Genomic DNA, 22,485 nt, shown 5'->3' on the forward strand with positions numbered 1-22,485 from the left:
AAGGGAACCCTCCTACACTGTTGGTGGGGATGTAAATTGGTAATAGCCACTATGGGAACAGTATGGAGCTTCCTTAAGAAATTAAAAATAGAACTGCCATATGACCCTGCAATCCCATTCCTGGGCATATATCCAGAGAAAGATATGCTTCAAAAGGATACATCCACCCAAGTGTTCATGGCAGCAACAGCCAAGACATGGAAGCAACCTAAGTGTCCATAAAGAAGGTGTGGTATATAGGTATGTATATATGTGTATACATATATACATACATATATATACACACACAGAATAGAATATTATTCAGCCATCAAAAAATGAAATAATGCCATTTGCAGCAACATGGATGGACCTGGAGATGATCATACTAAGTGAAGCAAGTCAGACAGAGAAAGACAAATGTCATATGACATTGGTTATATCTAAAAAAAAAATGATACAAATGAACTTATTTACAAAATAGAGACAGATTCACAGATCTCAAAATCAAATTAAATTTATGGTTACCAAAGGGGAAACATGGGGGAAATAACAAATTAGGAGACTGGGATTAATATTAACTAACAAGGACCTACTACATAGCATTAATGCTACTATGTAGTATTAAAAGACGCTCCTTGGAAGAAAAGCAGTGACAAACCTAGACAGCGTATTAAAAAACAGAGACAAAAGTCTGTATAGTCACAGCTATGGTTTTTCCAGTAGTCACATATACATGTGAGAGTTGGACCATAAAGAAGGCAGAGAGGTGAAGAATTGATGCTTTCAAACTGTGGTACTGGAGAAGACTCTTGAGAGTCCCTTGGACAGCAAGGAGATCAAACCAGTCAATCCTAAAGGAAACCAACCCTGAATATTCATTGGAAAGGCTGATGCTGAAGCTGAAGCTCTAGCACTTCAGCCACCTGATGCGAAGAGCTGACACACTGGAAAAGATCCTTATGCTGGGAAAGATTAAGGGGAGGAGGAGAAGGAGGTGACAGAGGGTGAGATGGTTGGATGGCATCATCAACTCAATGGACATGAGTTTGAGCAAACTGCGGGAGATGGTGAAGCCTGGCGTCCATGGAGTCACAAAGAATCGACACAACTAAGCAACTGAGCAACAACAACAACAACTATATAGAACAGGGAACTCTAATCAATATTATATAATAACCCATATGGGAAAAGAATGATTGAATCACTTTGCTGTACACTTGAAAGTAACACATCATTGCAAATCAACTATGCATCAATAAAATTTTTTAAAAAAACAAGCAAGAGACAAAATTAATTCAGTGAGAGACCCACAAGTATATATGAAATTGCAGCCAATGCTAATAACTAAAAAAGGAAGCTCAAACCAGAGAAGCAATACAAGTATTTTAATTTTTCTTACCTTGAGTAGAAAAAAAAATATTAAGTCTTATTTTGTCCATGATACAATAAGAAAAATGGAGAAATAAAGGAAAGAGTAAGAAGGGCCAGAAGGAGATATGCTTTAAAAACTACAATTTATAAGCCTAAAGTATGGCTTAAATAATTTGAGCAAGAGGTGGAAAACCATAATTTAAAAAGAGTGAACAAAAGAAACACTGATATGCTTTCAGCTCCACAGTCAGAAGAGCAGAACTGCCAGGACAGCATTACCATTGTTTGAGAACACCAGCAGGTTTATTCATGCTAAACATGCTATAATTGAGAATCAATATGGGGCAGAGTGTGCTTAAATGAACTCCAAGGGTTCGTACAAGGGTTCATACAAGCAATCCTGTTAATGTCATGTTGCATTTTATTAAATGATGTTTGGAATAAAAAGCCTGTTGGTTGGGCCTGTGAAAACTTTGTTTTAAAGAGGTTTAAGTTCTCATGACAGCTATAATCATACCATTGATCTTCATGATAATCTCACCGTACATAAAAAGAATCAACTATGAAGATAATGAACCAGTGCTCAGGTTGTATGGAGTGACCCTAAAACTGCCTTCAATTTCTAATGTGGGAGATAAATCAGGACATTATGAAGGTCCAGGATAATTTTCACCATAACAGGTGCAGGGAGAACAGTATCTTTTTTTTCCCAAAGTAACAAGTTTATTCAATCATTTTTTTTAATTTTCATTTATTTATTTTTATTGACATAGATTTGATTCACAGTGTTTAAGGTGTTCAGCAAAATGATTCAGCTATACATACACAAGTGGTTCAGTGGTAAAGAATCCACCTGCAATGCAGGAGACACAGGCTCGATCCCTGGGTCAGAAAGATTCCCCTGGAGAAGGAAAGGGCAACTTGCTCCAATATTCTTGTCTGGGAAATCCCATGGACAGAGGAGCCTCTTCGTGGGGTCACAAAGAATCGGATGTGACTGAGCACACTAACACACATACACACATATTATTTTTTATATTCTTTTCTATTATAGGCTATTACAAGATACTGTACATAGTCTCTTGTGCTATACAATTAAGTCCTTGTTATTTTTTTTAACTTTTGAATTTTTTATTTTGTATTGGGGTGTAGCTGATGTTGTGATCATTTCAGGGGAACAGCAAAGGGACTCAGCCATACATATACATGTATCCATTCTCTCCCAAACCTCCCTCCTCTCTGCTGCTGCTGCTGCTGCTAAGTCGCTTCAGTCGTGTCCGACTCTGTGCGACCCCATAGATGGCAGCCCACCAGGCTCTGCCGTCCCTGGGATTCTCCAGGCAAGAACACTGGAGTGGGTTGCCATTTCCTTCTCCAATGCAGGAAAGTGAAAATTAAAAGTGAAGTCACTCAGTCATGTCCAACTCTTTGCGACCCCCTGGACTGCAGCCTACCAGGCTCCTCCGTCCATGGGAGTTTCCAGGCAAGAGCACTGGAGTGGGGTGCCATTGCCTTCTCCGCCCTCCTCTCTAGGCTGCCACATAACATTGTGCAGAGTTCCATGTGCTATGCGATAGGTCCATGTTGGTTATCCATTTTAAATAGAGCAGTGTGTACATGACCATCCCAAACTTCCTAACTATCCCCTTTCCCCTTATAAGTTTTACAAGTCTGTGAGTCTTTCTGTTTTGTAAGTTCATTTGTACCATTTCTTTTTAGTTTCCACATTATAAGGGATGTCATACAACATTTCTCCTTCTCTGTCTGACTTACTCCACTCAGTATGGCACTCTCTAGGTCTATCCATGCTGCTGCAAATGGCATTATTTCATTCTTTTTGATGGCTGAGTAAACTTCCGTTGTATTTACGTACCACATTTTCTTTATCCATTCCTATGCTGATGGTCATTTAGGTTGCTCCCATGCTTTAGCAACTGTAAACAGTGCTGCCATAAACATTGGGGTGCATGTATCCTTTCAGATAATGCTTTTCTCCAGACATATGTCCAGGAGTGGGATTGCAGGGTCATATGGCAGCTCTGTTTTTAGTTTAAGGAATCTCCATATTGTTCTCCACAGTGGCTGTACCAATTTACATTCCCACTGACAGTGTAGGAGAGTTCCCTTCTATCCACACCTTCTCCAGCATTTATTGTTTGTGGATTTTGTGATGATAACCATTCTGGCAGGTGTGAGTTGATATATCATTGTAGTTTTGATCTGCATTTCTCTAATAATTAATGATGTTGAACATCTTCTCATGTGCCTATTGGCCATCCATATGTCTTCTTTGGAGAAATATCTATTTAGGTCTCCTGTCCATTTTTTTAGTGTGTTGTTTGTTTTGATGCCGTTAAGTGACATTACAGCTTTTATAAATTTTGGAGACTAATCCCTTATTGATCATATGATTTGCAAATATTTTCTCCCAATCTGTGAATTATCTTTTCATTCTGTTTATTGTTTCCTTTGCTATGAAAAAGCTTTTGAGGTTAAGTAGGTCCCATTTGTTTATTTTTGTTTTTCTTTTCATTATTCTGGGAGATGGATCAAAAGACCCCCAAAGAGCCAAAGCAATCTTGAGAAAAGAAAAATGCAGCTGGAAAAATCAGGCTGTCTGACTTCAGACTATACTACCAAGCTACATTCATGAAAACAGTATGATACTGGCACAAAAATAGAAACACAGATCAATGGAATAGGATAGAAAGCCCAGAAATAGGCCCATGCACCTATGGCCAACTAATCCAAGACAAATGAAGCAAGACTGTACAATGTTAGAAAGACAATGTCTTCAGCAAATGGTACTGGGAAAACTGGACAGCCACATGTTTAAAAAAAAAAATGAAATTAGATCATTCTTTAACTCCATACACAAAAACATGCTCAAAATGGATTAAAGACCTAAATATGAGAGTGGACACTATAAAACTCCTAGAGGAAAACATAGGCAGAACACTCTCTGACATAAATCACAGCAACATCTTTGTTTATTTATTTTATATATAGTAGTATGTATCTGTTAATCCCAAATTTCTGATTTATCCCTCTTCCCCATTTTTTCTTTGATAACTGTAAGTTTGTTATCTATGTTTGTGAGTCTATTTCTGTTTTGTAAATTGGTTCATTTGTATTTTTTTCTAGATTCCACATACAATATCGTATGATATGTGTCTTTTCTGACTTACTTCATTCAGTATGACAATCTCTGGGTCCACTCACAGTGCTGCAAATGGTATTACTTCATTCTTTTTATGGCTGAATAATATTCCACTGTATTTGTGTGTGTGTGTGTGTGTAGTAAACACACTACACTGTCTTTATCCATTCATCTGTTGATGGACATTTAGGTTGTTTCCATGTCTTGGCTATTGTAAACAGTGCCAGTATGAACACTGGGGTGCATGCATCTTTCTAAATTAGAAAGACAGACAGAAAAAGTGTTAATTGCTCAGTCATGTCCAACTCTTTATGATCCCATGGACTGTAGCCCACCAGGATCCTCTGTCCATAGAGTTCTCCAGGAAAGAAGACTGGAGTGGGTTGCCATTTCCTTCTCCAGGGAATCTTCCCGACCCAGGGATCAAACCTGTGTCTCTCATGTCTCCTGCACTGCAGGCGCATTCTTTACCACTGAGTCACCAGAGAAGCCCAATTAGAGTTTTTGTCCTTTCTGGATATATGCCCAGGAGTGAGACTGCTGGGTCATGTGGTTACTCTATTTGTAGTTTAAAGAAGCTCCAATACTGTTTTACACAGTGTCTGCACCAATTCACATTCCCACCAATAGTGTGGGAGGGTCCCTTCCCTCCACACCCTAGGAGTGTATACTTTCAGGCACTTACTGATCAAGTTAGGGATACTGGAGAAGAAACATGTGGTTACAGAAGGTGTGGCAGTTGTAGGCAGAGGATGGCTAATCAAGAAATGTGATTCAGACCAGCTGGGCAAATCTGATCAGTAACTTTGTCAGCAAGTGCACATGATAAGCCTACACACATAGCTCTGTGCTGGGCAGTCAGAAGCAAGGACATGGTACCACATTCACAAGCATCCTATAAGGGGGCTATTTTGAATCCTTTCTTACAAATAAAGAAAATTGAGGTTGAGAGAAATTAAATATTTTCCCCAAAGTCACCTTTCTAAAATCTGATAGAGACAAGATGAAAATACACATCTGGCTAATGGGACAAAGGTTTTCAATGCTACAAAACAGATATGGTCACTGGAAAGAAAGGACATTCTATGCACAGAATAGACAACTGGACCAAGGACCAGTCTGAGTAAGGAGCAGTTTGTGAACAGAAAGAATAGAAAGTCAGACAGTAAGTTGGAGTCATGCTGCAAACTGTCTTTATGCCTAGGTAAGAAGTACATTGTCCTTCAGGCTGCTGGGAATCACAGAAATTTGGGAATCAAGAAAGATGTAAGAAAGGGGGTAAACAGACCAAAGGATCTAAACTAGATAACAAGGTTAGTGGGAGGAGGGAAAAGATGGAGACGCATTTAGAGAAACACCAGAAGGAAAAAGAAGCTGAGTCTAGTACCATATTAACATGATTTTGGGGCTCTCAAATTAAAAGACACTAATTGGGGGTCTCTATTAATGTCCTATTGTTTAATGTCTGGCAAATATTTTACTAATGTCAATAATTAAAAATTTCAGAAGTGATCTAATAAGTGTTCCAGCTCAGCTGGTGAAGAATCCTCCTGCAATGTGGGAGACCTAGGTTCAATTCTTGGGTCAGGAATATCCTGTGGAGAAGAGAAAGGCTACCCACTCCAGTATTCTGGCCTGGAGAATTCCATGGACTATATAGCCCACGGGGTCACAAAGAGTCGGACAGGACAGAGCAACTTTCACTTTCCCATAGAAAGGAGACAGCTTTTGACAGCTAAGGGAAGCATGCATCTGTCTGCCATCTTCCTCGTCCAGGAAGCTTCTTTTAAAAGGGACATGCTAATAAGAAATCATGTTTGAGGATATTACTTCAGCCATAGCTTTGTTTCCTAGAAAAGCTAAGGGCAGGATTCAACAATGGGCTCAAGAGGGAAAGGACTGAGTAGGATCTATTCCTTTCTGTGGCTCATGGGAAGCACAGGACACTTCACCAAAGCTGGAGGTTTCAGCCCTCCTCTCAAGCATCTGTGTCCATTTATCACACTTATCCCCCAACACTTATCTAGGGAGTGGCCTAGAGCAGAACAAAATCCCAGGATTCAGGGCCTGGGGCTCTCAGGCATCTTTCAGGCATCGTTTTTCATCTCTTTACACCTTGAAGAGAGCAGATGTCTTTACCATTGCTACAGAATCTTCATGCAAGGACTGAAAATTAATTCCTGATTCTATGAGAATAAACATAATTTTGTTTTATTTTTATAAAAAATAAATTATATATTCAAAAATTTGACTTTATCTTTGGTTTAAACTGTAAGATTAGAATTTCTTTAAAATTAAAATTGAAGATTTTAATCTGGTGATATATGGTTACTATATACAAATCTTCCTCTTCAGAAGAAATACAATCATGTATGTTAAAATATATTGGATACAATTCTCTATTTTTCCCTTCTTGTTAAAAAAAATTCCATAGAGGGGATAGGGATCTTCCCAGAGTAAGAAGAGAAACTGAAGCAAAAGATTCATCTCTGCTCATTCCAGCACCTGAGTGACAAAGCTGATCCCAATCATCTTTCAGTAACAGACTACATTCTTTCCTCACCTAGCAGTTGCAGAAGCCCCACTGAACTTCTCTTCTGCCTCTTTCAACAGAAGCTGCAGCTAAGGAAATACTAACTCTGTATGTGTTACTCCCATGGTCCAGCTACTTGAGAAGAGTAAGAGCCTTAAATGAATTCAGTGAGCCAATGGGCTGTGTGTGATGTCACAGAGCACACCCTTCACAGCTGTGATGGCCCATGAAGCCAGGACCATCATCTTATCCTACCACAGAATCATAAATAAGGACAGAGCCTTCTGCAAATATGAGGATGCACTCCCTTGTGAAGTCTTATTCAATCATTGGTTCATATGAAACTAGCTCTCCAAGATTGGGGGTAAATAAACAGAACACACTACAACACAAAACATTTTAAAGTCTGCCTTTAAGGTAGTAATTCCTAAAATGACACCATCTATATGGAATTTATTTCTGGAGTAATAAGCCAAATTATTTTACTTTGTCAAAACTGGAATCTTACAAACCCAGCTGTTGAATAACACTTGTCAGAGATGTCAAAATGTCTTTCAACATTTAGACAGCTACCTAGCCATTATTCCTACGAGATGCATGGGTGGTTGAGAGAATCACGTTTGACAGATGCAAAAAAATAAAATATCCATATGCAAAATACAACTGCTGATTTCCCAATCATCTAGCCCAGCAATTTCCCTACCATTCTGCTCTGGGCTGCAGCCAGTCTCCTAAAAAAATGGATTCAGGCTTTTTCATAATTGCTACTGAATGCAGAGGCTTCAAAAGTAATCTTCCAATTCTTTATTATACACATAACCCACAAACACTGTTTATGTTGATTCTAAGAGTTAAGAATTCAGTGACCTTACACAAGAGAGGTCTCACATTCTGTCGACCCTACCACTGCTCCCTTCCAGAGAAACCACAGTCCTCATTGAGGCAAGAAGACCCAGGCCACTGCTGTGTGGACCACGAGAGGGCATCAGCACCTCTAAGACTGCCTGGGAGAAAGATCTCTATAACCAGAGGGCTGATAGTTACTACAGAATTATCACATTCCTGTCCTTCTTGGTCCATACACAGACCATCAGTTAGGTTGTGGGGACAGGAAGACATGAGTAGAGAAGCCAAAACAGGAATCTCGAGCCATGTAAATGGTGGAGAAGTAGAATGCGGACTGATCAAGCACTGTTGGTGCAGACACATCCTCGAGTTGCAACAGATCAGGCAATAATCCTCCTGGTCCTGAGTTAGGTCCTGTCCCTGTGAGGTCTAGCCACATGACTACTCTTTCTCATCCTGAAAGACCTCTGGGATTACCCACAACTTGCCACACATCTGACATTTGTTTTATTTTCCCATGTATCCTTACTTAAGCCTTCCATTTCTTAAGGTAACTTGAATGAGCTTCTGTTCTTGTAATCAGAGACATTTATCGATACCCCACAGCAAGATGTCTGAAAGTGTTCTTTTTCTCTTTACTAACTATAAAACAACCTCAGATTTCCCATCTAAGAGTCTACACATAACTTCACAAATTTAGGGCTACTTCACCAGTTTTTGTAATCACAGAGAGAGAAAAGAAATGGCTGGCAAAACCCCTTTCTCTTGGATTGTCTTTAAATCGCCCTTGCTGCATTTTTTTCTCCCAGTCAAGAATAAAAGCCAGCATGCTCTTGGAGCCTCAGTATTCTCTCCACCCTCTGTGGCACTGACAGACTTCCCCCTTGTGACTTCTGGGTTGATTTCGAGGTTCAGGGACCAAGTTTTTCACTGGCAAAACCTGATTCTTCTGGTCTCTATAGAATAATATTGGCTCCCAAAGCAGTTCCAGCACTGGCAATAGGTCAGGTCATATCAGAAATTAATGAGCCAGCCCCTCCGAGCACCTGTACCTTCTGGAACTCTAAATTACTCCCCCTTTCTAAACCCCCCAACTCTCTAGCAGCCAGTGATTCTCATTCAGAGGCCATATTTAGAAATACAGGGGGCTTTGTTGGCTGACTTGATGACTTGGTTAGAGTAATACAAGCATCCAATGACCAGGGATGCTATATGTCTTATAATGGACAGCAAAGTTTCACACAATGATGTGTCATTCTATCAAAATGCTAAGAGCACCTGCCTTGAGAAACACTAAGACCCCTCCAACACCCCAAGCAGACCAAAGCAGAACAGAAACACAAAGTGAAGAGAGGAGGGCAGTACGAGGATCAGCACCACACAGTCAGGAAGAGAGGCAGTCAGTGAAGGCCACCCAAGAACCATCTCAGCCCAGCCATCTCCATGCCTTGTCTCCAGCAACACTACTCACAGCACGTAAACTCTTTGCTCTCATTCCTTCTACCATGCAAAACAGTCTTGGGCTCAGTTAGATTTAAATTACATCTTTTCAAATATGTGTCTTTATTTCTACATCTTTTCATTTGTCCTAATTATGACAGTTTCAGAGCAACTAATATTGGTACTAGTAAGAGATAATATCACCTGAAAATTCTTCCATGTTGCTAAAGGGCTTAACTACTAAATATGTCCTATACTACCTTACAAACTAATTCTTTAGGGGATATCGCCTCAGAGCTTAAGCTTGTGAACTAATACCTTCTTATGAAACACTTTACTGAGCCACGCTGGGGCTTGGAAGAAAGGAAGGTGAAAACTCTCTCACCACCTGTCCCAGACCCTGTGTGAAGCTCTAGGCAGTATCAAAAGAGACATCCTGCACAAACAAGCTTCACCACCGAGGGTCAGGGTATAGAGACACCAAATGGGAAGAGACAGCTCAGCAGCCTGGGATTAAAGCACAAATATTTTTGAGGCAGTGCACTCAGTTATGTCAGAGAGACAGGCTCATGGCACTTTCTGTGACAGGTGCAGCCAAAAAGTTCAGCAAGATCCTCTCACAGACTGAAAAGTGACTCAGGATGGAGAAGTCCAAAACACAATCCTGTTTTAAATGAGGTGAGGTCTTATTATAATAAGCACACACACTGTCACTACAAGTACGGATTGCTGATAAATAGAGTCTTTACATACTACAGCAGTGCTGTCTAACAGAACTTCCTGATGATGGCCACACTCTCTGTCCACACTATGCCTGTGTCAGTATGGTCTTGGTGTAAGTTTGGTGAGTGTATCTAATAAGTACAGAGACCAACATCTCAGCAATGCTGAACTCAAACCTGCCAAGACAGTTTACATCTAATCCCTGTACTTGCTCTTCCTAACGTGACTGCTTCAGGCCCATGCCAGGGTGACAGCCCTTTTCACCATTCTAGCACAGTTCTAGAAGATGAGCAGAAGAACAACTGTGATCCTAAAACATTTTATGTATCATTCAAAGGATATGGGTTGAAGGCAACCCCTTTTCTATACTTTTAAAGGAGGGAAGAAATAGATCGAAAAGCTACAGAATAAAAAACAGATTTCTCCAAACATTCTCTGGTATTTGTTGTATTACTCACAAAATCTGCTCTAGGATCTGTAGTAATTTGGGAGGATATTTTTCTTTGGGAGGGTTACTTCTTTATGTCCTCTGGTCAAGGACTTCCCCTCACTAGGTGGTGCTAGTGACAAAGACCCCACCTGCCAAGGCAGAAGACTTAAGAGACTCAATTCAATCCCTGGGAGGGGAAAATCCCCTGAAGGAGGGCATGGCAACCCACTCCAATATTCTTGCCTGGAGAATCCCCATGGACAGAGGAGCTTGGTGGACTACAGCGCATAGGGTCGCAAAGAATCAGACATGACTGAAGCAACTTAGCACTAATTATAGGAGTCACTTTAAGAGATTACCACAATCTCCCATCCCTAGTTAAAAGCAATTTCCTTGACTACTCTTCTAACAGCTTATTTCTCTCTCCTCCGCTCTCCCATTTTTCCTTTCCCCCCCCAAAAAAAGCCTTTATTCAAGAGTATATTGTTAAAATGACCTGAATATGAAGGCTTCAAGTGAAATCAGAATCTGGCGCTAGGCATCATTTCCCCCACCACTGACCCTTTAAACTCCCCTGTTCCTCAGCTACTGCCTTCATAAGGATTAAGGGTGATCCCTGGGTCCTGGATATTTGAGGAGACAGGTATTTCTTAGCATTCATAGAGCTCTCAAGTAATCACACAGTGCTTTGTACATCCCTTCTTTAGGCTACTGACTTACAAATGCTGTGTCTATTTTACAGGTAGGGAAGCTAGCATAATGAGGCTAAATTACTGAAATGCCATCCCAGAGAAACTCAAGAGCAAAATTAAATCACCTCCAGCAGTGGTTCTCAACCAGGGGCAGTTTTCTTCCCAGGGCACATTTGGCAATGTCTGGAGACACTTTCGATTGTCATGATTGTGGTGGGGGTCGGGGGAACTACAGGCATCTAGAGGGTAGAGGCCAAGGATGTTGCTGAACATGCTTCAATGCACAGGACAGCCCACAACATTAAGAATCACCAGGCTCAGCATGCCAATGGTGCTGAGGATGAGAATCCCTGATCCTCTGGCATCTCCAATACTAGTTTCTTTGGCTTCTAATCAATAAAGAATGGCTCCCTCTGTAATTTGATCCTCATACAGCATTTACACAGAAACATATCAGTTGAGTGCTATTTCTGTCATGCTATACTTTTTGGTTACTTTTAAAATAGAAAATACATGGGCGCCACAGAGGAAAATGAGGAAAGCTGGCAAAGTGTGGCTCCTTTCCTCTAATGAGAAAGCTTAGCAGAGACCAGGTCCTTTCCTTAGGGACCCCCAGGCGCTGTCTGTGTCTGGCTGCTCACCTGGACTCTTCAGTTGTTGATGTGCCCTACAGCTCCCTGTCCTCTGCTTTGCTTATCTCTAAGCACATGCATCACTTCAGAGCTGTAATGATGCATGCTTATGGGAATCTCCAGAGATCTACAGCTCCTAATTGTCTATTTTGTTCAGTAAATTGTACTCATTACTGAGCCACGTGAGGAACAGAAGGACATCAGCCTTACTGAGTGCCCTCTGTCTGAGCATGGGTAATGGGACATTATCAGGAAGGACTCCACAGTACTGAACTAAGATGCTTAAAAACAATCCTCCATCCAGTTTCTCAGCTGAGCACTTTTTTTTTCTAAATATAACCTCCTGTCCCCCTTTTTCCTAACCATTCTTAGCTCTGCTTAGATTTGTATTAATTATTATTTTCTCTTTAGTGAGTCTGGTTTTAGCTTAAGCTCTAAAAGCCAGGGACCTCAGAAAGGATGGGATGTCCTTTTCACTCCTCCCTCTCAGCCCTCCACTGCCTCTGAGAAGGGCACACCAAATCTCCTTTTGGTCTCAAAATCTTCACGACAAACAAAAATCCTAAGCAGCTTTAGTTATAATGCTCCTGGTGCCTACATTCATTGCACTAAGGACTCAAACAGATGAGGAGGGAATGGACATGTGACTTCCAGTGACACTGGATCAAATAAAATGGAATGGGCAGAACCACGTGCTTTGCTACAGCTATTATCTACCAAACTGGAAATCATCAACTCTCTGATAAGCAGTTTCCCATCTCGTGGAAAAAAAAAAGTGATTAATGCAGGAAAAGTTAAGCAAAGTGATCCATGGAAGAGTAGGGTGCTGAGAGAGGGGAATTTGTGTCAGCAGAGATAAAAATATGATGTGGCTACAGGAAAACAGCACTCAGGCCTTGTTGCCTTCTCAGGAAGGCCCAGCAACACCCTCACCCCATATGTAAATCAAACCCCATACAAACTCACTAAAAAATTCTTATGTTGAGATATTCCCATGCAGATTCTATCCCATCACCTGGACCATGATTTTAGCTTTGTAAGTGCTGATCTTAACAGTGTTTATGACCTGAATCACTAAAGGCTTTGGGAACCTTTCACAGACAGGGCACCCCACTGCACTGACGCCAAGAGGCTGTTAAGACAAGAGTAAAACCAGAACAACAACGGCAAAGAATGCCTTTGACTTACCCTGGAGTAGAGGGTGTGAGAGCCTTCAAATGCACTTACATCCTCATGACCCACCAGCTTTGTTGCCTTTCATCACTGACTTCTGCATGGTGGATCACAGCCAATCGATCACCAACTACCAAAGATGAAAAATGAATGAATGAATACATTAGGCCAGAAGATCCATAACTTCAAGTTCCAAGCCACTGTTCCTCAAGTGAATTTGCTAGCATAGGCTAACTATCAGTACTTACTTAACACATAAACCCAAACATATATAATGGTTCAAGCTCAATGAAAGCTTATTTCTTGTTCCCGTATACATACCGGACAATTGAACAGTCTCCCTTAACAGCAATCCAGGCAACCAGGCTGACAAAAGTCCTCCCCATCCTTTAACATAGCATCCCAAGATCTCGTAGGGACCCTCTCCATTCCAGCCTACAAGGAGTATAAAACAGCATGGAGGAACTTGTGTGGGTGCTCTCTTTTTGTTTCTTTTTTCCCTAGAAATGGACCACAATGCTTTTCCACTTCCACTTAGTTACACAGCCACACCTAAATCCGTGGGTTGCTGGGTAGCTAATAATCAGTATCATACAAGCCTGACTCCGGCCCAACAAAGAAGATATTAGGTTTAGAGTATGGAGTTCTGGGGGAGACACTAACAGTAAATCTCACTTAGTTAGTTAATGACTCTGAGATCTGGTTTCCTCATCTGTGAAATACTCTGCTTCCCTCATTGACCTATGCGTCAGTGTGAGACTCAAAAATGAGACAAAACAGCATGCATAGCTCCTGGGTATCTTGACAAAATGCTGAGCTGCAAACTTCCAGATGTTGTTCTCTGACCACACTTGAAGTAGAAAATAGATTTTAAAAATTAGAGAATATTTTTGTATACCACAAAGTGGTATACACTGATATACAGTGGTATACACTGATCTGCAGATATAAAGAACTGGTACCAACTTTGATTATACATAAATTCCCCATTTTCAGGGTACTAGGTAAAATTTCAAAGAGTCACAAGATTTCGGAACTAGAAAGAATTGAAGTGGTCACTGCTTTCCCCTCTTATTTTCCAGACAAGGAAGCAAACTCAGAAGTCAACAATGTCCCTCAAATCTCATGCTAACTCAGTGTACTGGGATCAGAGTACAGAAATTGGACTTTTTCTTCTGTTATTACATAAGTTCAATTGATAAGCTGCTGAAGAAGAAAAGGTAATTCTTATTCTTCTGCTAAAGTGAGAGTAAATGGCTACTCTGGCCCAAATCTAAAAAGGTACCAGAAGGTAGCATTCACCAGCGTGGACCACCATCATACCGGACGTAAGGGAAGGGGGTCACAGGGCAGACCAAGTTTTTCAAGCAAATGTTCTTCGAAACAGTGATCTCCACCAAACTTATATCTCACATGTCCAAAATGTGACCTGAACACAAATTAACTTCTGTATACCTTCTGGCAAAAACAAGAATTTTTATTTTCCATACATACACACTGAGTCATTGCTATTAGGGGACAATTAGAAAGAGAATTTGAGATTGCAAATAAAAAAGGGAAAGGAAATATTAACAATCAGCTGAGGAGGAACAGAGGTTTCCATAGGCAATCCTGGGGAAAAATAAAGGAATCTCAAGGGTTTTTTTATCCATCATACTTAAATTATTTTGCATCTCTGAGATCATGGTGAGGTCCTCGAAGTTAAGAGCAGAAAGTAAATATAGGGCCTCAGCAATGAAAGACAGGAGTCCAAATTCAAAGTCCTAAGTCAGGAAGGGAAGAATGGAACCTCTTAATATGCTTGTCTCCAATAAAGAGATATAAATTTGAAAGTATTTTGGCAAAATTAGGAGGGACGAGATCAGTCCTGGGTGTTCACTGGAAGGACTGATGTTGAAGCTGAAACTCCAATATTTTGGCCACCTCATGCGAAGAGCTGACTCATTTGAAAAGACCCTGATGCTGGGAAAGATTGAGGGAAGGAGGAGAAGGGGATGACAGAGGATGAGATGGTTGGATGGCATCACTGACTCAGTGGACATGAGTTTGGGTGGACTCTGGGAGTTGGTGATGGACAGGGAGGCCTGGTGTGCTGTGGTTCATGGGGTTGCAAAGAGTCGGAGACCACTGAGCAACTGAACTGAACTGAACTTAATGAACAAGGAATGATAAATGGAAATCAATACTTGCATATCCATAGTTAAGATGAGTAAAATGCTATTATCAGCATCTTCATTTAGTGAGTAATTTCAAGCATTTTAATAAAGGTAAAATGTTCTAAGAACTGCTACAGGTTTACTTCTGTACTCCACCCCCAACTCTCCTCTGCCATAGTGTCTCTAGCACCTCAAAAACTCCCATCCTGGAAATTTCCCAGAACCTCTTCTCGATCCTAGAAGTTTTACCTAGTCTTGTGCCATGGACCCTCCCTTCCTTTTGGCAATCTACTGAAGCCTAAGGAACTCCTCAGAATAATCTCTTAAATGCATAGAAAAACATATATATGAATAAAAAGGAAGTCAATTATATGAAAATTATTCTAGTCACATAGCCTTCAGAGAGTCCATGGACCCAATTAAAAACATCTGATTGGGGAATGACTCTTCTAGGGTGAAGAAAGTTTTTTTCTTCTGCAGGAAAGTTTAAAAAAACATAAGGATATATAGTAAAGAATACTACTCAAGAACGGTCAGTGAAGAAAAGAATAAGGTGCAAAAAAGAAGTCAGACCTTGAATTTCTGCCCAACACAATACTATTCATGCTGTGGTTTAAAAACCTACTTTAAGGAATTACTCAGAATTTTCTTGGCTCCAGCCGTGTAGACACAGCATCTTCTGTGTACTGATGGCAGGTGAAGAAATTCAGCACTGGAAAAGGCAGGACTGACATGAGCTTGGGTCCCAGTTCTCTACCACTCTCTAGTTCTGTTAGCTTGGGCAAATCACTCAGCTCTGAGGTGAAACTCTTTGTCTATAAAATGAGAAGGTCAAGCTACACCATCCCTAAGGTTTCTTAAAACTCTGAATTATTAGGATTCTCTGAGAAGAAATATTAGTGAGATTTCTTTTTGCTCTAGGTTCACTGCATGAAAATACCTTTTAGATGAGAATTTTTCAGGGGCTTCAGAAATATTGACACTTTATGAGAATCAGCTGGCCGTAGAATTTTTGACTTAGAAAGGATTTTTTTCAAGAGACATGCATCACATCTCACTCAATTTCAGTGACCCAGATGAGAAAACTGAGGTTCAGAAAGGCAAAGAAATGTATTTGAGGTCACATAATGAGATAATGTTAGCAAACTGTTGTGACTACTGCTGTCTAGCGTAAGCAGAATTTTAGGATTTGGCATGGGTAATAAAAATCAGCTCATGAGTTCACTTGAAGAGAGATGGAAATAAACTCCAAAAAGCTGAGCCATAGCACAGGGACAGCATGAGGAAAGGAAGCAAGTGATTCGGGTAATGACTCCCAGGAGCAGAGTTCTATGCCCCTAGAAGGGTCAAAGCTCATACGCACAGTAACCTCACTAGCAATGGTATCACCTCCTTCAAATACATGGCTACAAAATTCATATCAAAAACAGTCAATTATTTTTTAAAAAATGAAAGAAAAGGTAGTTCAAAAGAGGGGAATAAATGAACAAATCCTGGCTAATAAGGTCAATAAAACCAAAGTTCAGGATGTGAATTGCTAATAAAATCTTAAAACTGTAGAATACTTGTTCAGAATTTTTAAGTTTTAGAAGAAACTGATTCAGGATAACTTTGACCTACTAATGTGGACAGCAATAAACTATAGTAAGCATGAGCATTATTTTTACTAATACTCTCACCACTATCTTCAGATATGTAATTATTGGATATTGATCAGGTTTAAAAGTTATATGTGTATAGTCCCGTCCATGTGTACAGACGAGTTTTATAAGCAAGGACGTAGACACTAGGAAGTTGTTGGGAAATTTGATTGAATCATAAATTCAACCTTATTTTCAATTAGCCAACAATATGTATGCAAGGGCTTTCAAAACCTGTGCTCCAATGCTTGTCAGCTTACCCTCTCCATTTCCCACACACAACCAACAAAGTAATGGCACCCATTCTCAACCCCCATAACCATCATTCCTACCTTGTATCAATATTTCTGGCTTTTATAACTTTTTTTTTTAAGGATTTTCTTTGGGAACTGACACAGCCTTTCAAAATCTTCTAGACCAGAGGCTACACATCACTGGTTTGCCAGCTCCGTTTCATCTCCTCCAGGAATTCCCAGAGACAGCAGTGCCATCTACTGGTAGGGAGGGCATAACTTGTTTTCTGGAAGCCTACGGTTGATACGCCTGAAAGAATGGCAGCCTAGATTTGTGTTTCTGTGAGCCTTTCTTTTCTAGAGCACATTACAAGCATAACTGATGCTTACAACTTGAGACACAGAAATTCACAGAAGCCCCCATCGTGAAGGGAAGGTCCTTGGGAACCCGTATAAAGCCCAGCCAGTCAAGCCAGTAGAGAGGCAGCTCTGCCTTCTCAAAGCTCCAAAGGCAGAGCTTCACTGAATTAAACACTTCCTAGCTCTCCTCACCCGAGGGCTTCCGTATCAGATGATCTCACCTTGCCTCCACCTGTGGCAATGTTATCCCACTCTATCTTACAGCAAGAGTCCAGGGAAGGTGCTCAGACCTCTCTCAACGTGATGGCTCTTAGATTTACACAGTGTGACACAGATCCTGCTCAAAGGACAGTGCTGCTTAGGCATGCAGGTCAGACTCTAATCTCTCATTCACTCTTCCCTCCCTGACCCAGGGGACAGAAACGACCGAAAGGAAATGATTTTGTTGTTGCTTTGGAAACAACATTAGTGGGCTTTCACTGAATCAGAGAATAAACCTTGTCCTGCAGGTCACTGAGGTACGTTGCTTCCCTTAAGATGAACTAAGCCTGCCAATCTTTACACTTTCCCTTGTTTAACCTAATAAGTGTTTCTCAACCTTTCCAAAACCCTTGCCTCCCTTCCACAGACTAAACATAAACACTGCATGCCCTTTGTGTAGTTTATATAACAAAAGCGACATTTTCTCTCTAAACACAAAAGCATATACCTTTTCAAACTATACTCCCTACCCCAGCCTCCAAATTCCTTCCTCTCCCCACTGATACTAGCTAGAAACAAATCACTGACAGGTTCTAAAATTACTCTAATTTGCTTTATGTACCAATCTGTCAGGTGACAATCTATATTTTACTTTATGAGGTCATTTGTTACATTCCCAACAAGCTTTGCAACACCTTTTCTTTTACTTTCGCTCACCCCAGAAAACCACCAAAAGTTGATCTGCTACAGTTTATGTTAATTCTGACTCCCCCTAACATTAAATTTGTTAGGGGGAACACTTAAATCGTGTTCCTTCTTTAGTTAGTTTGAACTTGCCAAATAAATTGATTTCTTAACAAGTTTGGGCATTTCACAGGCATGGGGTGTGTCTTAGATGTTTGGGAAAAAAAAATCACATCGTTTCCTAAAGAAGCAAAACTTCCTATGGGGAAGGTAAGAGTAATAAAAAGCCTTTGAAGCCCTGTCAGGATGTCTCTGAGGAATCAGGTAGAGAGATTCTTGTCCACTTCCTACCAGAATAAGTTGTAAATGAATTATAGTGGAATTCCAGAATACAGTAAAATCTTCCTAATGATAGTTTAAACCATTCTGTACCAAACAGACTAACAGGTATATCTAATAAATTAACTAGTGGAAAACTGAAGGGACTTTTTATACTTTGTTATGAGCTGTACAGTATGCTCTTGCTATTTCAGGTCTAGGGAAATGAGAAGGAAAGAGGCAGAGGATGCCTTTTGTAAAGTATGACTTCAAGGAGACATGCCCCACCCCCCAAACCACACTCTCACTCTCACACTCACACACACACACACACACACACACACACACACACACACACACACACAGCTTTTGGCATCCAAAGGCCTTCTTTAAACAGGCACTTTTGAAAGAATTAAGGAGATCTAAACGGGTGTAACCTGCCTTCCCCTCTCCCCACCACCGATTAACATGCTAAAAATAAGTCATTACTTGATTCGGCAGCCCAGAAAAACCTCAGTTTACAGAGATAACCACCACCCCCCACCCCCCGCAAAAAAAAGAAAAAAAAATCAGGTTTTCTTTAAGGAGAATATCAGTGTGATGGTCTGCTCTGCAGTTCACTGCAGGGATCTTCCTCCTCACAACTACCAGCCATCAGTTTCGCTGTAATTTCTCATTGTAGCCTTTCACTTAGACCTTCTCCGCCAGTGCCCAGCGGCTTTTAAAATAATTTTTTCCCTTCTCTTTACGAATCTCTTGATCCCTTCGGCAGACTGAAAGCATTTCGGTGCAACTCAGGGGTGAGAGCTCCAGGCAGGTCTAGAGAAGCCTTCCACCCGCGCACCTGGGCTGGCCCGCGCGGGTCCTGCCCCCACCTCCGCCCGCACGGCTGCGCCAAGAATACGGCTTTGGTCGTCGCGGCCGCCTCCGCTGGATTAGTTCGAGTCCCGTGGCTTGGCCAAAGTGACACTACATTTTTTTCTTCGTTCTCACATATGACAGGTCCCACTGCATTAAAGCCATCTTCTCCCCGGCTCTAGGCCAGGTCTAGCGCCGGAGACGTCCCCGCCCCACCACCCTTCACCCTTTACCTGGGGAGGGGGCCGGTACCAGCATCCCTCCGGGAGAGAAACAAAGGCGGAGGCGAAGCTACCAGGTGGGCAACTCCCCTCGGGTGGACCCGTCACCGCGGTGAGGAGGATGGGGAGATGCATTAGCGGGCAGAAAAGGGAAACCGAGGCACCGAGGGAGATGACTGAGCCTGGGTCTGCATCCTCTCCCAAGTGATGCTCCCCCGACGGGCAGACCTCAGACTTCCCCCCGCCCCACTCGCCCGCAACCGGCCGCGGAAGGGCAGGGAGCCCGCCCCGCGGCAGCTCCTTACCTCGGGAGAAGCGCTCCCGCTCCCTCCGACGGCTGGGGGAAAGAGCCCCACCGCTCGCGCACGCGCATTCGCGTTCTCGCCTCTCCGCGCCACCGCGCGCGCCCCTCCGACCTGGCTTTGGCCCGCCCCAGACCTGTCCGTCAGCGACAGCGAGAGCCAATCCACTAGCCCGAGAGGGCCAGCGCCGGTCACGTGGTCCGACTAGCCAATCACCAAGCTGCCCTCGGCAGCACCCGTTCCGATGTCTCCGGGGATTCGGTTGCTACAGAGTGGATCGGGTGAGAGGCGTATACAAAGGGCTGAGTCTCTGTTTTGGGCGCTGATTGGCGCTAGATTCATCAATTACTAGATCTATTGATATCTCAAATTCTAAATATGAACAAGAATGACCTGGGCATCTTATTTAAAAGCGGATTCTGATCCAGTAAGCCTGAGACGGAGACTTCAAATTCTGCCTAACAATCTCTAGACAGTGATGATGCTCCTGGTCTGAGGACCACGCTTTGGGTTAGGAGGATTTTAAAGGCACTTGTCTAAAAATGATGGTTATAACCCCGTGCTCCATGTTATCTAGAAGTTTCAAAACCTTTTCTTTCCTCAACTGATAAAGCATTCCAATGACTGACTGAACAAGAGGTCTTCTGGTGACGCTTGTAGTTTGGGCACAGGGTGAGGGAAGGCATGTTTGATTTGAACATCACCCATCTTTGTTCCATGGGGCAGTAACTAATTTGGTGGACGCTCCTCATTGAGAACACTAAGTCACCTCAAGTATTGGACATGTGTGTCACTGTGCTATATTCTTGGCCAGAGAAGCAGCATAAGTGGTTCCTGCTTTTTGGAAATTTGCAGTCTGTCACAGAACTACACAGGCAAACTCGGGAAGAAGCATTAAAGGAATAAAATCCAGGGCGCTAATTGCTGCAGCTCCTTGGATAATTCAGGTCAGAACTATTCAATGTAAGCCAGAGAGTTGGTAATATCCTATCTTAGGAATCTTTGGAATTGCCCAGATAGACTTCTGTCAGTAATTCCAGAGTCTGGAAATCAGGAAGCCCAGTGCCTCTGTCATCTCTCAAACTTAACCTAAATCTGAGTATTTTCAGACTGGCTAGACTATTTGTTGTTCAGCATAGTCTTATTACCCAATAGTGTACCAGTGTGATTCAAAGGTCTAAGTGCTACAGTCTCCAAAACCTTCTTCTCACTTCAGGCCAGGTGGTGTGACACTGCTTCAGCAGTTCTCTCTCACTATTCCTCAAGGTGATTAAAATGTCACTTAGAGAAAACTTCTATCCTTGTCAGTGTATCTTAGGCCTCGGGCTTATCAGCCCCAGAAGTGAAGCCTGCTTAATAATCTCAGCTATTGTTCACCAGTGACTCTATCAGAGATAGCATAGCACAAAACTCAGAGTTACAAGAATGCATTAAATCTAGCACAGCAATGGTTCTGGCTGCAGCAAGAGTAAAGAAATGTCTAACCAAGAAGAATATGTTTGAAAATCTCAGAGAAAGTTTATTTTGCTATCTTTAAACCAGTGGTTCTCAAACTTGGGTATACAGTAACACTTTTTTTTTTAACTTGGAGGATAATTACTTTACAATGTTTTGTTAGTTTCTGCCATACAACAGTGTCAGTCAGTTGTTAAGTATACCTATGTCCCCTCCCTCTTGAATCTCCCTCCCGCCCCCTACCCCATCCCACCACTCTAGGTTGTCACAGAGCACTGAGTTGAGCTCTGTGTGTTACACAGCAACTTCCCACTAGCTATCTGTTTTATATATGGTAATGTAAATGTTTCGGTCCTACTCTCTTAGTTCATCCCACCCTCTCCTTCCCCTGCTGTGGCCACAAGTTTGTTCTCTATGTCTGTCTCTCTATCCCTGCCCTGCAAATAGGTTCCTCAGTACTATTTTTCTAGATTCCATATATATGCATTAATATATGATATTTGTTTTTCTCTTTCTGACTTATTTCACTCTGTGTAACAGAACCGAAGTTCATCCATCTCACTAGAACTGACTCAAATTAATTCCTTTTTACAGCTGAATAATATTCCATTGTATGTACCTGTACTACTTCTTTATCCATTCATCTGTCAAAATGGAAATAAAAACAAAAACAAACAAATGGGACCTAATTAAACTTAAAAGTTTTTGCACAGCAAAGAAAGTAAAAACAAAATGAAAAGACAGTAGTGCTTTTAAGGAAATAGATTTGGGGGGTCCTGTACCTAGAGATTCTGATTGGAGTGAGGAGTGGAGCCTGGGCAACAATAGGTTTAGAAAGTTCCACCGGTGATTTGTATCCAGCCATGCTTGAGAATACCTATATAAGCTGCTAGATTGAGGGACTCATTTTTTAACAAGGGAAATCAACTCTGCAACACAAATCACTAATGACATAAAGACTGGAAACAGAGGGAAAGCTTCCACATAATTTGTGAGAACAGATTTTTTTAAAGCCAAAAAATAATTCATAGGTAATAAATATTCCAAAGACTATTTAGTGGACTAAATTTAAAAG

The 22,485-nt window shown here is 41.5% G+C and overlaps 1 protein-coding gene and 1 long non-coding RNA gene across 8 annotated transcripts in view; one reads left to right on the forward strand and one right to left on the reverse strand.

The window, feature by feature from the left end:
* TMEM108 (transmembrane protein 108) overlaps positions 1 to 20,041 on the reverse strand; it is a 417,720-nt gene extending 397,679 nt beyond the window's left edge. For 4 of the 7 annotated variants that reach the window (XM_081569819.1, XM_081569824.1, XM_081569820.1 and 1 more), the window contains exons 1-2: positions 19,959 to 20,041; positions 12,998 to 13,112 (exon numbers count right to left, since the gene is read on the reverse strand). The gene's annotated coding sequence lies outside the window, so the exon portion shown is untranslated. Of the gene's footprint in view, positions 1 to 12,997; positions 13,113 to 19,665 lie in introns of all 7 variants that reach the window. The other 3 variants (XM_081569821.1, XM_081569822.1, XM_081569826.1) reach the window with 2 other exon arrangements.
* Positions 20,042 to 20,219: 178 nt separating this feature from the next.
* The window catches only part of LOC145538188 (uncharacterized), an 86,092-nt gene continuing 83,826 nt past the window's right edge, over positions 20,220 to 22,485 (forward strand). The window contains exon 1 of the long non-coding RNA XR_014076713.1: positions 20,220 to 20,902. This is a non-coding gene — a long non-coding RNA (uncharacterized LOC145538188). The remainder of the gene's footprint in view (positions 20,903 to 22,485) is intronic.

This window comes from Giraffa tippelskirchi, chromosome 2, assembly GCF_054371585.1.
Source record: "Giraffa tippelskirchi isolate mGirTip1 chromosome 2, T2T-mGirTip1v1.2.pri, whole genome shotgun sequence".
Lineage (NCBI taxonomy): Eukaryota > Metazoa > Chordata > Mammalia > Artiodactyla > Giraffidae > Giraffa > Giraffa tippelskirchi.